This window comes from Elephas maximus, chromosome 23 (genome assembly GCF_024166365.1).
Source record: "Elephas maximus indicus isolate mEleMax1 chromosome 23, mEleMax1 primary haplotype, whole genome shotgun sequence".
NCBI lineage: Eukaryota > Metazoa > Chordata > Mammalia > Proboscidea > Elephantidae > Elephas > Elephas maximus.
This window is the reverse complement of record NC_064841.1, coordinates 75254214-75270291: the sequence shown is the minus strand read 5'-3', so window position 1 is coordinate 75270291 and position 16078 is coordinate 75254214. Positions and strand designations below refer to the sequence as shown.

At 40.7% G+C, this 16078-nt stretch overlaps 1 long non-coding RNA gene across 1 annotated transcript; it reads right to left on the bottom strand.

The window, feature by feature from the left end:
* Positions 1 to 3957: 3957 nt before the first annotated feature.
* LOC126066458 (uncharacterized) lies at positions 3958 to 6829 on the bottom strand. The gene is made up of 3 exons (XR_007515095.1): positions 6732 to 6829; positions 5257 to 5604; positions 3958 to 4217 (listed from the first exon to the last, which is right to left on the bottom strand). It is a non-coding gene; the product is annotated as an uncharacterized LOC126066458 (long non-coding RNA).
* Positions 6830 to 16078: the final 9249 nt, after the last annotated feature.

Genomic DNA, 16078 nt, shown 5'->3' with positions numbered 1-16078 from the left:
CGATGGCAACAGGTTTGGATCCCATAAAATAAGCCTAAACAAATTCCAAATAATTAGAATAAAACAGGTCACTTTTTCTGTCTACAGGCAATCAAGTTGGAAATCACTAACAGAAGCAGTCTTTCTTCCTTTTTTTTACAACTGGATTATCTTTAAAAGTCAGCTTAAACAAGATTGAAGTGAGAGAAAGAAAGCATTTTATAAACTGTTAGCTTATTGCATCTGTGTTTAGATTTCAGTTAAGTTGTAATCTGTAGTCTATATTTACCCATTGGTAAGTTTTTGGTGTCAGTATTTTGTTCTGTTTGTTTTCTCTTAGGTTTTTTCCTTAATTTTATATATACCAAAAACACATTGCCACTGAGTCAATTCCGACTCACAGTGGCCCTAAAGAACAGAGTAGAACTGCCCCATGGGGTGTCCAAGGAGCACCTGGTAGGTTTGAACTGCCAACCTTTTGGTTAGCAGCCATAGCTCTTAACCACTGCAGCACTTATTTGTTGTTGTTGCTGAAGATATGTATAGCACAACTTATACTAATCCGGCAATTTCTACATGGACAACTCAGTGATGTTGATTACATTCTTTAAGTTCTGCCACCATTCTCACCCTCTTCTCTGAATTGTTCTTCCTTCATTGCTTCCCCCTACGTTTCCTATCTAATCTTTTGAGTTGCCATTGTTGATTTGATCCCATGTAGCTAGTTCCTAAAAGAGCATGATGCTCAAGACAGACATTCCTTAATAGTTAACCTAACTATTGTTTGGTTTTATAAAGACTTCAGGGCACATTTTTGCTTTAAGGTTTAAAGATTATCTCAGAGCAATAGTTTCATGGGTTCATCCAGCCTACATGGCTCCAGAAAGTCTGAAGTCCATCAGAATTTGAAATTCTGTTGTGTATTTTTCCCCTTTTGATCAGAATTCTTCTATAGGATATTGATTAAAATGTCCAAAAATGGTAGTCAGGCAGCATCCAGTTTTTCTGGTCTCATGGGAAAAGAAGCAGTTGTCCATGGAGGCAATTAGCCACGTATTCCATTTCTTCCTTCTATTCCTAACTCCCCATCTTTCTTTGTTTCTCCAGGTGAATACAGACCAGTTGTTGTGCCTTGGATGGCCACTTGCAAGCTTTTAGGACCCCAGGCACCATACAGTGAGTTAGGATCTAGAACAGAAGCATTACAAATGATATTAGGCCAATTAACTGGGATGTCCCTTGACCCTAAACCTCCACACCAAGAGACCAATTCCCATGAGGTATTTGGTTATACATAAGCGGTCTCAGCAGCTGCTCTTTCTTTTTTTTTAATCGTTATTGTAAATATGTCTATCACATAACTTTTGCCAATTGAGAAACATAACTTGTAGAACTGCATATATTCAGAAATAAAAAAAAACTTTTTGAAGAAATCAAAATGAAAATTAAAACTAAACAATAATGGAAACAGTGCATATTAAAATATGTGGGACACAGATGAAGCAAGGCTTGAAGGGAAATTTAGAGCATTAAACACTTATATAAGAAAAATAATGAAATATTAATAGGTTAAACTTCTAATTTAAGAAGTTAAAAAGCAAAATAGTAGAAGCCCAGAAAGTAGAAAGAAGCAGATAATAAAGGTAAGAGCAGAAATTAATAGAATTGCATGCAAAAATACATCAGGGAAGGTCAACAATATAAAAAAGTGACTCTTTCAAAAGACTACAAAATAAACCTCTAAAAAAAATTTTTTTTTTTTTTTAATATTGAGCAAGAGAGATAGGAGATGGCTCTAATAGTCAATGTATCAGGATCCTAGGGGAGAATAAGGACTGGTTAAAAAGGTTTTTAAAAATTATAAAAACTTTTTAAATTGGACAAGTTTCTACAATATACCCAAACTGTTTTTTTTGTAAATTCAAGTTGATATGTTTTTGAATCAGAAAGCCCTCATAGTCTTATAAACACTAAACAAACTGAATCAGTAGCTGAAAAACCTTGTATGAAAAAAACAAGTGTCCTGTTCAGTTTTACAGAATTCTTCCACATTTTCAAGAGAAACACAGCTTCAAACTCATACAAACTTTTCCAGAAAATAAAAAAAAAAAAAGAAGAAAACACTCCCCAGATCATGCTTTGAGGCTAGTAAAACATTGATATCAAAAACAAAAAAAGTAAAACAGGATGAATCAAAATTATGATCAAGTCTCATTCAGCAACAGATGTAAAAAGCCTAGACGTTAAAGTAATAATAGTATCAGCAAATCTAATCCACACGTTGTCTCCTTGTTCAGATCACTTAGCTTTCACACCTGTGCCTTGGAGCTTCTTTGTCTGTCACCGTTCTCAGGGCATACCTTCGGTGAGGTAAGAAGACCCTGGCAGCAATGGACAGTCCATGGGAGCAAACGTAGAGGAACACGAAGAAGACGGGCAAGGTAAGGTTACTTCACAGGGATGCTGTTGCTGAATGGGTTTGCCTGTTGCTGTGAGTACCTGTCTCCATCATTCATGCCATGGATCTTTGCTGAGCACCAATGCTCACAGGGTTGGTTTGCCGTGATTCCAGTCAAAGGCAAAAACAAGTATTATTAGAATTCCTTGCCCTCAAGGAACTACCATCCCCTGAGAAAAGCAGACATTAATCAAATAATCACATGAAGAAATACTTATGTGACAACTGTGGCAAGAAGAAAAAACGTCCAGTTCTAGAAGGTTCTATTAGAGTATATGTAATGGGAGAATCTGATTTGGTCTTATGGGTTAGAAAGGTTGCTCTGAGGAAATGATATTTGAGCTGAGATGTAAAGAAATATGAGGTGTTAGCCAGTCATAGAAATGAAGGCCAATCTAGGCAGAGGGAACAGTATGTCCAAACATGGAAGGGTACATGACATACTGAGGAACTAAAGTTTAATTGTGGTGCAGTGGTCAAGAGCTATGGCTGCTAGCCAAAAGATTGGCAGTTTGAATCCACCAGCCACTCCTTGGAAACCCTATGGGATAGTTCTACTCTGTCCTATGGGGTCGCTATGAGTCAGAATTGACTTGACGGCAACGGGTTTGGTTTGGCTTGGCTTGGCTTGGTTAGAGTTTAATGAATGAGAGGAGAGAATCTCAACATGAGGCTGTGGAAGTAGCCAGGGGCTCTCTAAGAAAGGCCCCTGTAGCTCACGGGAGGAATGGTGGTCTTGAACTTAGAAAGGCACTAAATGATTTTAAAGGTGGAAGTCAATTTTTTTTTCCAAAACTCTTTCTAGCTGTGATGTAAAGATTAGAGCAGAGCAAGGATATAAATAGAACAATTAAGAGGCCATTGCATTAGTCCAGGTGAGAGATGATTGTACCTTGGACACAGATGGTGGTGGAGTTAAAGATAAGTAGAGGAATGTTGATAATGTTCAGGAAGAAAAAAAAAAAAAAATGACAGAACCTGTTGATTAGATACAAGAGGTGAGAAGAAAATAATTAAGGATGAGCAATTGTGTAGATGGGGAAGCCACTTAGTTATAGGAGACAGTAGAGAAGGGCCAAGTTAGGAATGAGATGAAGGGAAGATAATGACTTTGTTCAGTTTGAAATGCCTTTGAGAGAGTCAGGTGAAGGTTTTGAGTGGGAGACTCAAGTCTGGAGCTCAGAGCTGAGCTCAGTATTAGACATGTGAATTTAAAAGTCATTTGTGACTGGATGGAAATCTAAATCCCTCAACTGCTGATGAAGACAACTAGGGAGAAACTAGAAAGGGGGGAGAGGGAAGGGCTTAGGACAAGCTTTAAGGAGCTTCAACACTTAGAGTTTAGATAGAAGATTAACAGGAAGCAACATAGAAATAGGGGGAAAAGCAGGAGAATGTGGTGTTGAGGAGAACAAAGAAAAGAAAGAGCTTCAAGAAGAAGGCTGTGGTCAGCAGGGTTAAACAGTACTCTCAAAATCAAGTAACTGAAGAACTGAAAATTTCACTTTGGGCCTAGTCATATGTGTCCCAAGGTGATATTAGTAAGGCTTATTGTGAAGCCAACTTGGATTGGTTCAGGACAGCTGGGCTGTGCAAAGTGGCAGGGAGCCTTTGCCTACCTTGCCTTTCTCTTCCAGTTTAGTGCTGTTGAGATCACAATGGCGTTACCTGCTTCATGGGGCAGTACAACTTGTCGGTGCAAGAGAATGGATCCCCTAAGCAAAGAGGGGAGACCTCCATTTCCTACTTCTTTGTTTGCATGAGCCTTCTTTATTTTCAGCTGAGAAGAGAATAGAGAGTAAAAGAAAATACTTTGATGGATATGTGGTGACTGCCACCACGCTACAGAAAACCTTTAATGTACCACTCGGTATACGGGGCTCCTTTCCACCAAAGTTTTAAAATAACGGTGAATTATACCATCACACATCACTTGTCTCCAATCCCCCAGAGTGGGTGTTAACATGCAAAGTTCATGTTCCACACTGGAATGGCTGTTATTTCAATTGCGTTTCCGACTCTTTATACCATGTTTTCCTTACACTGGTGTTTCCTTTTACTGTGGTTATACTTAAGTCACTTATTTAGTGAGCATCAGAGTTATCAGAAATTTGTTAGAAATTTGGGGTCCCCATCTCCAGGGATTCAGTTAAACATCAGTCACTTATTCAGTGAACATCAGAATTATCAGAAATTTTTTAAAAATAATTTTTATTGTGCTTTAAGTGAAAGTTTACAAATCAAGTCAGTCTGTCACATACAAGCTTATATATACCTTACTCCATACTCCCACTCACTCTCCCCCTAATGAGTCAGCCTGCTCCCTCCTTCCAGTCTCTCCCTTCCTGACGATTTTGCCAGTTTCTAACCCTCTCTACCCTCCTATCTCCCCTCCAGACAGGAGATGCCAACACAGTCTCAAGCGTCCACCTGATACAAGTAGCTCACTCTTCATCAGCATCTCTCTCCAACCCATTGTCCAGTCCCTTCCATGTCTGAGAATTATCAGAAATTTGTTAAAAATCTGGGCTCCCCATCTCCAGGAATTCTGATTTGTTGCTTCTTTGATGGAACTCTGAAATACCTCTATAAGCCATGCTGATGCAGGTGGTCCAGAGACCACACTGAGAAATATGACCTTGTATGTTATACTATGATATTTGAAGTTCAGAATGGTGTTTCTGGTCATTGTATGATTGTTCACCATCAAACAAAAAGATTAAATGATATTTGCATTAATTTCGTAGGGCTTTTGTAACAAAGTACCAAGAAATACCACAAAATGGGTAGCTTAAAACAATAGAAATTTATTGTCTTACAATTCTGCAGGCCAGAAGTCTGAACTCCGTGTGTCAGCAGGGCCAAGCTCCCTCTGAAGGCTCTAGGGGAAGGTCCTTTCATGCCTCTCCCAACTTCGGGCAGTCCAAGGCGTTTCCTGACTTGCAGCTGCAGCATAACTCCATGTCTGCCTCATCTTCACAAGGCCATCTTCCCTTTGTCTGTTCCTTTGTGTCTCTTCTCATTTTCTTTAAGGACACCACTCAGATTGGATTAGGGTCCACTCTGCTCCAGTATCACTTCATGTTAACTCATATCATCTTCAGAGATCCTATTTCCAAACAAGGTTACTCTCACAGGTTCGGGGATTAGGATGTCAACATATCTTTCTGGGGGACACAATTCAATCCATAACAATATTCATGAATTTTTGCTTATTAAAGTAGGGTACATTTTAGAGAGGTTTTCAGCAAGGGTTGAAAAAAGAAGCTACATCTTGATAATTTCAGTTGACCAGTAAACTAATCTGTCTCCGTTTCTCAGTACTAGAGAGTTTACTGCTTCACCAGGTGGTTGATTACACCTGTAGTCAGTGACATCTTTTGGGAAGCAGAGGGTCCTTGTTCTTCTTTTCAGTCGGGTCTCATCCCAAGGCTGTCATTCTTTTCTCCTAGGTATCCCTACAAGGGAGCCCTGGTGGTGTAGTGGTTAAGTGCTATGGCTGCTAACCAAAAGGTTTGCAGTTGGAATCACCAGCCGCTCCTTGGAAACTCTATGGGGGCAGTTCTACTCTGTCCTGTAGGGTCACTATGAGTCAGAATCGACTGGATTGCAACTGATATCCCTATAAGGGCTGTCCTTGGGGAGTAACCCTGAGGACTATCTATGAACCAGAGGGCATAGAACTGAGTCTATACTCTTAAAGAGAGAAAAAAAAGGAAGGGATAAAATTAAGATACAAGCTATTTTGTAATTTAGATTTTTTTCTATGTCCTTAAATCTTTGAGACTTCAGGCAAAAGTACAGCTGAGAAAAAAAAAATGTACGTTCAAAATCCTATATTTAAATTGTTCCTAATTTGATTACTTTTGCCTGTTCTATTAATTTTCAGAAGACTAGCTAAAGGCAAATGTAAGCATTAAGGCACTAGAAATTATGCAAAAAAAAAAAATTTGAGTAAAATTCCAAGAATATCTGTGTATATCTAATATAGTCATGCATCACTTAACTTCCATGATACATTCTGTGAAATAGGATGTTAGGTGGTTTGGACATTGTACGAACACCGTATTACTTAGAAAACTATATAGCTTCCTCAGCCTCTGCCCTTGTCTCGAATCCCCTAAATTCAGTGCTTTTCCAGGGCGCCTCTCCAATCCCTCTTCCCTGCTCCCCCACTTCATGCCTTTTCCTAAACCCTCCAGCAGCCCCTGACTCTCGGTCCCTACCCCAGAACGTCTGCCTTCCCCCACCCACCCCCGCATCCCTCCAGAAGGCGGAATGCGGCTGCACTAACCGGGTTGGGAGGGCAGCCTCTCACCCTGTGCCCTGAGCTGTTTGCGGAGGTTCCACCTGAGCGCAGCAGCTGCTCAGCCACTCAGCCTGACCTGTCGAGGTTCACTGACCTGCAGTGACATGTTCCGGTACCTGCAGGGCCTCCCTGGACCCCTCTCTCTTCCTTTGCTCCTCCCTCTGCCCCTTTCTTTCTGGGTCCAGACTTAGCTGTGTATGCTTAGCCATAAAATACACCTTATATACTTAGCAAAGCTATACGGGGCCACAGGCGTACGTGCTGCTGGACGTTGCCTGAACAGACGTTATGCGGCACATAACTGTATATAAATTATAATTTAAGGTCCTTTTCCAAGAACATTTGCTTAATAAATAAAAATGAGACTGAACAGTTTTTGCAATGCTAATTATTATACTGCTTTCCCTCTCCAAATCTTGCAAGATGCTAGGAGATATGTTACAGGTATTCGTTTGGAGGAGAAATAACATTCAGTATCTATTTTTTTTTTTTTTATCTATAGCTTGAGAACAATGGAATGTTAAGGAAAGCCAGAGTGAGTAGCTCAGAAAGAACTTTGCAGAATACTGTAACTATTCGTGTGTGTTTGTTTAACAATGGGGGGGGGGGGGGGGAGTCTTTACCCAAAGGCAACAATGATTGTCATAGCCCAAGTCCAGGAAAGAGGCTGGATTAAGTCCATGCATCATTTTAAAAATAGAAGACAGAGAGGCATGGTTTCAACTAAGATTGCCTAAACAACCCTTTTATTAAGGAAGAGGGCATTCTAAAAGAAACACAGGCTTACTAAGCTGCCTCTGAAGTATTTACTCTAATAGACTAATACAGTTCTCAAGTGATACTCTGGCATGAGCTGAAGTCAGGTTGGTTTCTCGGAATGCGGAGAGGTCAGGCAGGAATTCAGGAATGTGAGTGAGGTCACATTTCTCCCACCTCTGGACGTTCTGTACCTCCTAGTGTTTCTTCAGTTACTGTTCGGAGTCCTTTTCTTTCTCCAAGTAAAGGCAGATTTCAGCCAGTTCCACAAGAATCAGTTGAGAAACTTTGAAAACAATCACCGATGGTTTAGAACCAGCAAGAAAAGCCAAACTTCTTTGAAAAATGCTGGGTGTTGCCAAGGAAAGTGAATGAAAGTATCTCCTTGATCAAAATATTTATCCCAGCTCTCTGCCTCTCTGTTGTTGCAATTCTTTCATGCTAGACTTGCATTTTCACAATGCTGAACACATGGACGTGCCCAGTAAATTCTGATTTATTTGATCACGAGCCCCCAAAAAATAAAAACATGAGCATAATGCTACCTTTTAGAAGTAATGCCCGCTGCCCCTAAGATTCTGTGTAGGTACAGGGTGGCAAGAATTAGTTTCCCTACTTTGCATTTTGGAAAATGATGTGCCTAGCAACTAAATCGCTTGCTTGAGCCCACACTGAGAGTCAATTATTGCTGCGAGAATGCAATCCCGGGATCCTGGCTGCAATGGCGCAGTGAGACCATTGCATAAAACTTGTACAAAGTTCAATTCTGTGGAGCAAAGGTATTGTAAACCCCAGCAAATCATTACTCCAATCTTGTAAACCTCACTGTCCCTTCACAAGTTGACTACACCAAGTTTTATCCAAAATGGTAAATTTAATGAAAAGAGAGACTAAAGTCATTATCTAAGCCCATAAACTAAAGAGACTACCGCTTGGGCCGTGACTGGGACTGGGAAAGACTGTTCCTAACTTCCCTTCTCAGGCTCTGAGATGTTGCTGTAACCTCTCAGATGTTTTACTGGGGCAAGTGTGGCCTCAGCTTTATCAGGAATGAGGATGAAAAGTGGTTCAAGCTCTCTTGAAGACACTAAATCTCTTATTGGTTGAAGCTCTGAGATGGACAGAACTGTGAATTTAGTGGGGGAGGGGGCATCCCTTGTGCCAAATAAAGAGGCTTAAACTGATAATGAATAAAAAATTAGCCAATTTATTTATTTTTCTTTCTTCTGTATTACTTTCCCCTTTTCTTTCCCTTCTTTCCTCCCTTCTTTTCTTCCTTCCTCCAGCCCTTATTTCTTTTTTTTATGTTCCTCATGTTTTGACACCTTCACACACAAACACACTTTGTTCGCTTCTGCTGCTGTCACTAGCAAATATCAGAGAAGTATAAACAGAATAAGGTCGAAGTGTGTTGAGGACATCCCACTCCTTCGTCCTACCCTAGAAGCAAGAGAAGTTTACATCATCCCCAAACTAGCAACTAATGAGATGTGGTTGATTAACTTTACCAGGCAGGCAAGTTTCTAGGATTCCAGGCAACTAGACAAACCTTCCTGAGGTGTCTGTTAGGTCTTTGCAGCTATTCCCTAAGCCAGAATGCTCCTTGGAAGGGAGAATGGTGAGACTTAGTCTCACTTACTTTGGACACGTTATCAGGAGGGACCAGTCCCTGGAGAAGGACATCATGCTTGGTATAGTAGAGGGTCAGTAAAAAAAGAGGAAGACCCTCAACGAGAAGCATTGACACAGCAGCTGTGACAATGGACTCAGGCATAACAACAATTGTGAGGATGGCACAGGACCAGGCAGTGTTTCGTTCTGTTGTACATAGTCGGAACGACTCGACGACACCTGAGAACAACAGCCTACCCTGGAAAGGTAAGTATGTAAAGAATTCCCACAGGCAATAAGAAACACCCTTAAGTGATTTTTGGAGTTTTCTGGCACTGAATGGATGACATTATGGGTAGCATCACTGGCAGTGGTACACAACCTTCTTTACAACTTTCTAAAACCTGAATAAAAATACACAGCTAGTCCGGGGTAGTTATACCGGGAGACTGAAGTCTTGGCTCCATGACTCCCAGGAGAGGGGCTCTGGGTGAGTGATTTCCTCCTCTGCATGTGTTTCCTCATCTGAAAAATTGGGATTAAAACCTTCTCTGCCTATACTGTGTGCTATTGTGAGAACGAAATTAAATAATATGTGTGACAGTGCTAGAGAAATGTAAAAAACTTTACCATGCTGTGTTGTTCTTCTCCCAGCAAAGCAGCCAAAAAGTATTTGTATACCAAATGATTGCCCATCATAAAAACAACACATGCACGTCATAGAGATGTTCATGAGAAAAGTACCAACGAGGAAGTCAAAGTCAATCGCAGCGTTATTAGGGCAGCGTTAGGAATTTAGTATATATGAAAGGATGTGTGTTTCAGGCTCTTCGTTACAGCACTTGGAAACAACTGAAATGCCCATCAGTGGGGAGCTGATTAAGCACTAGGCAGCCATAGAAGGAAATGCGGATTATCTTAATACACTGCATAGGAATGGTCTATAGGACACATAGTTAAGGGAAGAAAGCAAGGAAAGCTGTATCGTAGCCTGTTGTTTCATGTAAGAGAGAGGTGTTGGCAGATTGTAATTTCCAAAGATGACCACAATAAAACTCCCACCACATATGCACTTGTAGAACCACATCCTATTACCACACCCTATTAAGGATGCCTGGTAGTGCGGTGGTTAAACCCCGGGCTGCTAACCAAAAGGTCGGCGGTTCGAATCCACCAGGTGTTCCACAGGAGAAAGATGTGACAGTCTGCTTCTGTAAAGATTACAGCCTTGGTAACCCTGCGGGAGAGTTCTGCTCTGTTCTATAGGACTGTTAGGAGCTAGAATTGACTGAATGGCAATGAATGCTAAAAAATGGAATCTACTTTACTTCCTTGTGAATCTCAGCAGGTATGTGACCTCCCTTGTCACCAATAAAATCTAACTGATCCTAGGATCTATTTTGAGCAATTTTGTCTCTAGGGATTTTGGAACTCAAATTCAATATGATCCTAAATGCAGAATGTAGGTAATAAATGATAATAAAAAAGTTAAGTGTTATTCGCTTCATTCTTCAGAAGTACAGAGCATTTTACTGAGTTTTAAACTAACTGCTAGAAGTTCACGTTCTCTTACTAGAGGCCTTTGCAACTCCTGTTTTCTGTCCAAAGAACCAAATGTTCCTTCACTTTATTAAATTCTCTTCAGCTTTAAAGTCCCAGCTTAAAGTCACTTCCACAGGAAAGCCTTTCCAGGTCCTCCAAAAAAAAAAAAAAAACCCCAAACCTGCTGCCTTCAAGTCCAACTCAGACCCTAAAGGACAAAGTAGAATTGCCCCATAGAGTTTCCAGGGAGCACCTGGTGGATTCAAACATGCTGACATTTTAGTTATCAGCTGTAGCTCTTAACTGCTATGCCACCAGAGTTTCTAGATCCCCCAGACTAGATTAATCCTCTTCTAACCCAATCTGTGGTGCTCTCTAGTTCTAGTTTCACAACTGGTTCTAATTTACAGTTGTTAATGTGATAACTGGAATCTGTTGACTAAAGCTCCCTGAGGACAGAATTGGGACCATCTTCTTTACCGTCCTATTCCCAACACCTATCGCCGGCATGTAGCAGTCATTCATTAAATATTTGTTAAATCAAATTGAATTAAACTCTACTTACCAATATTCAAGTCATTTCCCTGGCTTATAACTTCAACGGAGCCCTGGTTGCTTAGTGGTTAAAGGCTTGGCTGCTAATTCAAAAGGTTGGTAGTTCAAATGCACCAGCAACTCCTGGGAAACCCTATGGGGCCGTTCTACTATGAGTTGGAATTGACTCGAAGGCAACGTTTTTTTGTTTACACCTTTAGTTGTACTCTACTCCTCAGAGTCCGTGATGAAGAGTCTTAACGATGAAAAGAGTTCAAGGCCATTTTTTGAAGTTTCCATAATATTAAATAATTAACAAAAAAGTCAAAACAGGGTAAGAATAATGTGGCATATTTAAAAGCTTTACATTTAATGAATTAATGCTTTTAACATACACAGGAAAATCTACAATTTACTGTATGTATGATCCCATCAGGAGATAATGTCAGCAGTTTAAATTTGAAGCCCAAACAGGGCTTCTGGCCTTTGTGATGGGAAAAAAGAAAACTTTCTCCAAGAGAAAGATATTACAATTCCTGTCACCCGCTAGTCAACTATAATGCTCGGGAAGCATTGGGACACAGTGAATCTGGTATTTCTTTGAAGGCAGCAAAAAGCCATTGTTGTTTTCTAATATTTAGAACCCTGCTTGTTTGTTTTGGAAGGCCTAGATGTCACTCTGAGGACTAAGGTGCGCCTGACCCAATCCATGGTATTTTCAATTGCCTCATATGTATGTGAAAGCTGAACAATGAATAAGGAAGACTGAAGAAGAACTGATGCCTCTGCTGGCTAAGAATATTGAATATACCATGGAATGCCAGAAGAATGAACAAATCTATCTCGGAAGAAGCTTAGAAGCCGGGAATGATGAAACTTCATCTCACGTACTTTGGACATGTTACCAGGAGGGACCAGTCCCTGGAGAAGGACATCATGCTAGGTAAAGAACAGAGTCAGTGAAAAAGAGGAAGACCTCAATGAGATGGCTTGACGCAGTGGCTGCAACAACGGGCTCAAACATAGCAGCCATTTTGAGGATGGCGCAGGACCAGGCAGTGTTTCCTTCTGTTGTACATAGGGTTGCTATGAGTTGGAACCGACTCCATGGCACCTAACAACAACAAACTCCTGAATTAGGTATCTGAGAATTTTGTAGGTCTTCACTGTCATTGTCTTCATCCTGAACCCAGTGGTAAATGTCCAGATCTAAAGCTGGAATTGCTGATATATATGACACTGTATATTGTATATATGTATATGCATGTATACATGTATATGGAAACACTGGTGGCGTAGTGGTTAAGAGTTATGGTTGCTAACCAAAAGGTTACCAGTTCGAATCCACTAGGCACTCCTTGGAAACTCTATGGGACAGTTCTACCCTGTCCTATATGGTTGCTATGAGTTGGAATCAACTCAATGGTAATGGGTTTACATATATTATGTAATGTATATTCCCAGACATTCATCCTCTAATCCCTGAAACCAGTTGGTTTTTCTTTTCATTTGGACTCATTCGTGGTATAAAATCCAGGTCAAGTAGTTTTTTTTTTTTTTTTTTTTTAGTAAGCCTTTCTTGCTTCCCTGAACTCGACCCTCTTCCATGGTAGGTTTCATTACACCATTTACCCTCCCGTTTGGTGGTGTATCTGTTTGCATAGTTCCCACTGAGCAGGGAGTTCTTCAAGATTAGCAACTGTGTCTGAGCTTCCCATATCTAGCACTAGAATTGGCACCCAGCAAGTTTCAGTCATTGCTTATTGAACTGACCCTGTCCCATCACTTAATGATGGAGCTGCAAAAGAAATTTTGCTTAAGTGGATTTCTAGTGGGTTATATCGGAATCAACGGACCAGAGCCCCAGGGCTGAAAGGAAATCTAAAGCCTTCTTGTTCAGTCTCTTTCCCTATGTTAGAATTTTTTCTACTGCCCTTGTCCAGTGGTCTCCAGACCCTGTTGAACAGTTCGTTGATGGCGAGTTTATGACCTCTGGAGTTAGCCTGCTTTGGAACGCTCCAAGTTTAATAGTTCTGTCTTCAATTTAACAAAACCTTTATTCTCCTTTAGCTTCTACCCAGAACAAGTCTATTAACCCTTTTTAAAAAATGAAACAATCATTCATACACTTCAAATTAATTCATGCTTCCCAAGTCTTCTATTCTTTAGGAAAAAGCATTCCCATTCTTCCAAATGTGACTCACCTGGTAGGGTTTTGAGTTCTTTCTCCTTACTCCAGGGACAGCCTACCTACAGAGCTAAGTGGGACTGTATTTCTCCTTGAACTTCAGCCTGTATCAAACTTATCTCACTCCACACAGCCCAGGACACAGTCACTGTGAGATGGCCATAGCCCATTGTCCACTAAATTCGCTAAGTCTTCTAACAGTAAGCTGCTCCCAAGCTGGGTTTTCCTATTCTCTGTCTTGATTCCATGCAATTAGATTATTTTAGACACAAGTGAAGAGTTTGAGTTCATCTTCTTAGAGTTGGCCATTTCCCTAGCTCTATCAAATCAAGAAGGGACCAGTCCCTGGAGAAGGATATCATGCTTGGTAAAGTAGAGAGTTAATGAAAAAGTGGAAGACCATCAACAAAATGGATTGACACACTGGCTGCAACAATGGGCTCAAGCATAACAACGATTGTGAGAAAGGCATAGGATTGGGTAGTGTTTTGTTCTGTTGTACGTAGTGTCACTATGAGTTAGAAATGACTCCATAGCACCTAACAACAATGATATCCAATCAACATTTTTTTCTCCCTCTCACTTCCCCATTTACCATGCTGCTTTTTTTTTTTTTTAATGTTTATCATTGCTTTCCTAAATTAAATTATTTTAAATGGGACCAAATTGGTAAATTCATAGCTATTCTTATATCTAACCTGAAGGAACAAGAAGCGGTGGCTTACGACTATAGGCATGGAGACGTAAACAAAACTATCATTTATCAAGTGGGTGCTCTGTACCAGGCCCTGTATAAACGACTGATTTACTGTTGATGTTGTTGTTAGGTGCCATTGAGTTGATTTTGACCCATAGTGACCCCAAGTGACAGAGTAAAACTGTCCTATAGGATTTCCTAGGCTGTACCCCTCCCACCCATCCAATGGGAGAAGACCACCAGGTCTTTTTTCCTGGGGAGCTGCTGGGTAGGTTCGAACCACCAGCCTTTTGGTTAGCAGCTGAGTACTTAACCATTGAGCAACCAGAGTTCCTTACAGCAATTTATTAAGTTCTCACAGAAAACCTATGAAGACAAAAATCATCATCCCCAGCAATTTGTATCTGAGAACACTGAAGCTTAGTGAGGTGAAGTAAATTGCCCAGGATAGGGCAGCTAGTAAGTGTCAGAGTTGAATTTCAAACTCTGGCCTGTCTGACTTCAGATTACACCGTAAACCACTCAGACTCCTCTCCAAGGCCTAAAAACATTAAAGCATTTCCCTCTTGGAGATGTCTGCTTCCATAGGTTAACGCCACCATGATCACTAGACTCCAGCGTGAAAAACAGGGAATATTTCCATATAGTATCTATTTGAACCATTTCACCTTGCTTAATGGCCCAAAGTGTGTTAAAATGTGTGTTTGTGTGTGTGTACGAGAGAGAGAGAATTTCCACTCTCCCCCCACCTTCTCTTCTTTCATGTCTCATCCTCATTTTTTTTTTTAAATATGGAAATTATCCAAATTTATTTTTTCTTAGGTTTTTGGGTTCTGAATAAACCAAGCAGGACCTGTTGCTAACTACCCCATTTCATTTTCAAAACCCCTGTTGATGTAGCGTCATTTAATGCATTATCCACAGGCTTCCAGGCACCAAATTATTTAATAAATCCGTGCTGTGTGGATTGCACTTGAGCGTTTCTGGTTTTGAACATCCTCCCGTTTCCCGTCAAGCTCTCTTTACCTCAGAGCTGTAGCATGAAATAAATACCCAGAAAGACTTCATGATTAAAACAAGAACAGGAAGATGGAGAATTTTCTTTGCAACACTGCAGACATAATGGAAGCAGCTTAGGTAACCGTTTCACAATGCTGTCATTATAAAATGTGTAGAAAGAATTTTTTTTTTTTTGTCTTTCATCTTTGTTAAAAGAAAGAAAGGGGGGGAAAATGGTTATTGGGCTTACAAAATCAGCTTAAGTGAGGGGGGCACTTCGTGTTTATATATTGGATCCAATGCAATCATTTAGAAATTTCAAATGGCACTGAAGCGAAAGCTCACAAATGCTCATGAATGCCTACAGAGCAACGTGGAGGAAAGGTATGTTTGTGAACGATACAAGCAGAGGCACTCTGCAATGGGAGTGCATCAACACTAACACCCTGTAGTATTTTCTTCCTACCGTGACCACTCTTTGAACGTATCATGGGTATTCACTCCCTCAAGGAGCCCTGGTGGCACAGTGGTTAAAGCGATTGACTGCCAACTGAAAGGTTGGTGGTTCAAAACCACAAGCGGCAACACAGGAGAAAGATATGACAGTCTGCTTCCTTGAAGGCTTACAGCCTTGGAGACCCTATGGGGTCGCTATGAGTCGGTGGATTATTCATTCCGTCATTTATTCTTTGGCATGGGGCTGCCCTTCTCCCCGTGGCCAACTAGACCTTAAGCTCCTGGAGAGCGTGACTATACTACCTTTCTCCCTCTTGTCTAAAGTTTGGCACACAGGAGGTGCTCCATCTGCATTTGCTGAACGAATGATTATCCAAGACAAACACATGATAGATAGAAAACTTTTGAGAACTGGGCAGTTGTAGAGCACAGACTGGAAGGAAAAATAAAACCTAGATTACCCTTCGCCTTGCTGTTAACCTACCTTTAGTCAGTTAATTTCTGTAAGCATCAGGTGGTCTGAATGTAAAATAAGTCACTTAATAATTT